This window comes from Panthera pardus, unplaced genomic scaffold (genome assembly GCF_024362965.1).
Source record: "Panthera pardus isolate Hobbes unplaced genomic scaffold, ASM2436296v1 HiC_scaffold_6, whole genome shotgun sequence".
Classification (NCBI taxonomy): domain Eukaryota; kingdom Metazoa; phylum Chordata; class Mammalia; order Carnivora; family Felidae; genus Panthera; species Panthera pardus.
Genome location: NW_026526991.1, coordinates 71,874,979 through 71,880,978, shown reverse-complemented (window position 1 = coordinate 71,880,978; position 6,000 = coordinate 71,874,979).

Here is a 6,000-nt window from a genome sequence, read left to right as displayed (position 1 = left end):
TGAGTCTGTGTTCTTTCACTTAGGATAATGTGTTTGAGAGTCATAAGTGCTGTTATCAATAGTTTGTTTCTTTTTGTTCCTGAATAGAATTCCATATATATATGTATATAGAATAAAACTCCATATATGTGTATGTGTGTATATAATATTTCAGTTTGATTATCCATTCCCCAGTGTAAGCACTTAATAGTTATTTCCAAGTTTTGATGATAATGGGTAGAACTGCTGTCAATATTTGCATGCAGGGTTTTATGTGAATGTAAGTATTAATTTCTCTTGGGTAAATACTTAGGACTTGGATTGTTGAGTCAATAGTATTTTGTTTAAATTTGTAAGAAACTGGGCACCTAGGTGGCTCAGTTGTTTAAGCATCTGACTCTTGATTTCAGCTCAGGTCATGAGGTCATAATCTCACAGTTCATGGAATTCACAGACAGTGCAGAGCCTGTTTGGGATTCTCTCTCTCACTCTCTCTACCCCTCCCCCATTCACAATCACACTGTCTCAAAATAAATTTAAAAACATTGAAAACCATTTGGAAGAAACTGGGATGCCTGGGTGGCTCAGTCGGTTAAGTGTCTGACCCTTGGTTTTTGGCTCAGGTCACGATCTCACAGTTCGTGGGTTTGAGCCCCAGTCAGGCTCTGCACTGGCGGTAAGGAGCTTGCTTGGGATTCTCTCTCTCCCTCTCTCTGCCCCTACCCGACTTGTGCTGTCTCTGTCTGTCTCAAATAATAATAATAATAATAATAATAATAATAATAATAATAATAATAGTGTAAGAAACTGACAAACTTCTTTCTAAAGTTGCTGTCTCATTTTGCATTTCCACCAGGTGTATATGAGAGTCTAGGTGCTCCAAATACTCATCAGCATTAAGTATTGTTGGTCTTTTTATTTTAAGTTTATTTATTTATTTTGAAAGAGAGAGAGAGCAAGCACATGCAGGGGAGAGGCAGAGAGAGAGAGAATCCCAAGCAGGCTCCGCAATGTCAGCTCAGAGCTAGATGTGGGGCTTGAACTCACAAACTGTGAGATCATGACCTGAGCCAAAATCCAGAGTTGGATGCTTAACCAACTGAGCCACCAGGTGCCCTGTCAGTCTTATTTTAGTATAGCCATCCTTGTGTGTATATAGCAGCATCTCTTTGTGGTTTCAATTTGCGTTTCCTTTATGACAGTTTTTTCATGAGCTTATTAACCCATTTGTAAATCTTTTTTTAATTTCAAAAATGTGTTTTATTTGAGAGAGAGAGAGAGATTGGAGGGGCCGAGGGACAAAGAGAGATCCTAAGCAGTCTCCACACCCAGCACGGAGCTGGACTCAGGACTCAGTCTCACAACTGTAAGATCATGACCTGAGCTGAAATCAAGAGGTGGTTGCTTAAATGACTAAGCCACCCAGGTGCCCCAAAAATGCATTTTTAATTTCAGTATAATTAATATATAACATTATGTTAGTTATAGGTGAACAACATAATGATTCGGTATTTGTATACAGTGCAAAATGATCACCACGGTCTAGTTACCATCCATTACCGTAAAAAATTACACTTATTTTTTTATGATGAGAACTTTTAAGATTTACTCTTACAACTTTCACATATGCAATACAATATTGTTGATTATAGTCACCACGCTGTACGATGCATCCCCACGACTTACTTATTTTATAACTAGAAGTTTGTACCTCTTGACTGTGTATCTTCTTTGCTGAAGTCTGTTAAAAACTTTTGCTCATTTAAAAAAATTTGGTTGGGGCACCTGGGTGGCTCAGTGCGTTCAGCATCCAACTTCAGCTCAGGTCATGATCTCACGGTTTATGAGTTCGAGCCCCACACTGAGCTCTGTGCTGACAGTTCAGAGCCTGGAGCCTGCTTCAGATTCTGTCTCCTTCTCTCTGCCTCTCCCCTGCTCACACTCTGTCTCTCTCTCTCTCTCAAAAATAAATAAACATTAAAAAACTAAAAAATAAATAAAAATAAAAAATTTTGTTGTTTTCTTATTACTAAGGTTTTAAAAATTGTAGTAAACATATGTAATATAATATTTAACTTTTAACCATTTATAAGTTTACAATTCATTGGTATTAAATACATGTACAATGCTGTGTAATCATCATTACTACCTATACCTAAACCTTCATCATTCCCATCAAAAACTCTACCAATTAGATACTAACACTCTCTTTCCCCTTCCTCCCCTAATTTGTAGTAACTTCTATGCTACTTTCTATCTCTGTTAATTATTCTTTTCTAGGTGCCTCATGTAAATGGAATCATACAATATTTGTCTTTTTATATGTGCTTTTTTCCATAAGTGTAATTTATTTGTTATAAATATAAATAATTATAAGCATAATTTGTAATGTTTGAAAGTCCATTCATGTTGTACCATATATCAAAACTCTCATTCCTTTTTATGGCTGAATATTCCATTGTATCTAGTTATTGAATTCTATTTGTGTTCTGTTTATAAGTTCTTTATCACATATAATTTACAAATATTTTCTCCTGGTTTGTTGCTTCTTATTTCATTTTCTTTGAGGTTTTTCAATGAGGAAACAAAATTAATTTGATAAAGTCCAATGTATCAATTTTTCTTTTAAGGACTATGATTTTGAGGTCATACCTCATTGGCTAAAACAGTGTCGCAAAGATTTCCTCCTATGCATTCTTCTAATATTTTGAAGTTTTATATTTAAGTCTGTGATCCATTTTGAGCAAATTGTTACATAAAGCGTCAGGTATAAATCAAGTTTATGTTTTGCATGACCCAGTTGTTCCAGCATAATTTTTTGAAAAGACTAACCTTTCTCCATTGAATTGCCTTTGTATCATTGTCAAAAATCAATTGACCATATTTTTGAGGGTTTAATTCTGGACTGTGTATCATGTTCTGTTGATCTATATGTCTATACTTTTGCCAAAACCACATTGTCATGATTATTGTAGATTTATGGTGTCTGTTTTTTTTTTTTAAGTTTTATTTATTTATTTTGAGAGATAAAGAGACAGAGAGTGTGCACATACAAGCAGGGGAGGGTCAGAGACCAAGAGAGACGGAATCCCAAGCAGGCTCTGCCATCTATGCAGAGCCCTATGTGGGGCTTGAACTCACAAATTGTGAGATCTTGGCCCAAGCCGAGATTAAGAGTCAGATCCTTAAGCAACTGAGCCACCTGGTGTCCCTGTTGTAAGTCTTGATATCAGATATTGTGAGTCTTCCAGCTTCTTTTTCAAAATTGTTTTGGCTATCCTAGTTCCTCTGTCTTTACATATAAATTCTAGAGTCAGTTTGTTGGTATCTACAAGAAATTCTGCTGGGATTATGATTGGAATTGGAGTGAATCTATTGATCAACTTGGTAAAAATTGACATCTTAACATTTGTGATTATTTTTGGATGCAACTATCTGCTTCTAAATTTCTGTAACAAATCCTTTACTTCTACTAAATATAACATGACATTGTCTTATCTTGGCTAACCTAATACAGATATTTAAAATGAAGTTCTTTCTGTATCAGTTGAGTTGTTTCCAGGTGATTTTAAGTCATGATATATTATTCTTTGATATGAGGTTTTAGTAACACAAAGCTGTGTCCATTTTTATTATTTTAAAAGCTAATTATTTTTATTTGATTTTGTAACTATTTAGATCTTTACATGAGCTAAAGTCTTATTTATTAATTGACAATTAATTGATTGATTAATTGATTATTGATTGATCAATTGATTTATTGATTAATTGATTTATTGATTAATTGTGGTAAAATATTCATAACAAAATTTACCATTTACCATTTTAATCATTTTAAGTGTACAGTTTAGTGGCATTGACTACATTCACATTGTTGTGCAATCATTACTACCATTCATCTCCAAAACTTTTTTCATGTTCTCAAATGGAAGCTATTATTTAAATTATTATTTAATGACTCCCCATTCCCTTTGCTCCCTCGCCTCTAGCAACTAACACTACACTTTTTGTCTCTATGAATTTGACTACTATAGGTTCATTCAATAAGAACCATAAAGTATTCGCCTTTTTGTGATTGGCTTATTTCACTTACCATAATGTCTTCAAGGTTCATTCATATTGTAGCATGTGTCAGAATTTCCTTCCTTTAAAGACTGAATCATGTTCCGTTGTATGTATACACCACATTTTTTAATCCATTCATCCATTGATAGACACTTGGATTGCTTCCACCATTTGGCTATTGTGAATAATGCTGCTATAACTATGTACAAATATCTGTCTGAGTTCCTCCTTTCAGTTATTTTGGGTATATTCTAGAAATGGACTTGCTGAGTGGTAATTCCGTGTTTAATTTTTTTTTTTTTTTGAGGAACCACCATACTATTGAGCTAAAGTCTTAAAAGAATGATTTACTTATTTAACATTGCTTTTTATAGGTTATTGCCAGATTTATGAGAAATATTTAAGAAACAAATTGGATTTTAGATATTAATGGACAATAGTGTAGCTAGTAGGGAGAGTCAGGAAGAACCCACTGAGAGAAAATGTATTTCAACAAATAATTTCTAACATCTCCTTGTACTTAACATTAGTAATAAAACTATAGTACATCATGTTCACAGCATCATTATTTGCTTTGTAAAATTCTAATGCTGGACATATATTCAGAATATGGATTTAAATGTTTTATTTTATTTATTTGCAAAAGGAAAATTTGAAATTCCATTTTTTTTTTTTTAGCTCTGGAAACATCTTTGCACCAGATTTTTAAAAAGTTAGTAATTCCTTTAACAATCCATTTTATGGCTTTATCTAGAATTTATCATAACACTGTTTTCAAACTTCTATGGGAAGCAAATACAAGATACAAACACTACAAAGAATTAAGTGCTTATTTATTAAACTGCTAGTATTTGACAGTCATTGTGTTAGATGCTTGGGATTTTAACTTTTTTTTTTAATACAATGTATTTATTTTGAGAGAGAGCAAGAGAGCATGAGCAGGGGAGGGACAGAGAGAGAGGGAAAGAGAAAACCCCAAGCAGGCTGCACACTGTCAGGGCAGAGCCAGATGTGGGGCTTGAACTCATGAAGAGTGAGATCATGACCCACGCCAAAATCAAGAGTCAGACACTTAACTGACTGAGCCATCCAGGCGCCCCTATTCTATTTTCAGGATGCAACTTGCTGTTGTACCTCATCCTTGCACTGACCTTGATATTCTGCCTTGTCCAGTTCTAGATACAGGTTGCTGAGTAATACTGAATAAATCATTTAACTCACTAAAGATGCCCTAATTGTCAAATGCAGAAATCACTACTCAGTACTCACCTTTCCTGACCTTTTTCCTTCTTCTGCATTTTGCTGTTCAGTTCCCTAGGACCGTTTGCTAAAGAGACTTTTTTCCATTGGATACTCTTTCCTGCTTTGTCAAAGATTAGTTGGCCATACATTTGTGGGTCCAATTCTGGGTTCTCTATTCTATTCCATTGGTTTATGTGTCTGTTTTTGTGCCAGTACCATACTGTCCTGATAATTACAGCTTTGTAGTACAGGCTAAAGTCTTGGATTGTGATGCCTCCCACTTTGGTTTTCTTTTTCAATATTACTTTGACTATTCGGGGTCTTTTGTGGTTGCATGTAAGTGTTTGGATTGTTTGTTCTGGCTTTGAGAAGAATGCCTGTGCAATTTTGATAGGGACTGCACTGAATGTGTAGATTGCTTTGGATAGTATTGACATTTTAATTCTTCTGTTTCATCATTTGGGCTAGTTTTCTGCCTTGGACTCTACTTTAAACAAGGTTTCTCTTTATTAATTTTCATACCTTCAGTCATCACATATGCCTGATTATATTAGTCAGGTTCTCCAGAGAAACAGAACCGATAGGAGACATATATATGAGGAGATTTGTAATGGGAGTTGGCTCTCACAATTATGAAGGCTGAGATATGCCACCATATGATAGCCTTCTGCAAGCTGTAGAACCAGGAAAGTTGGACGTATAATTTAGTTCCAG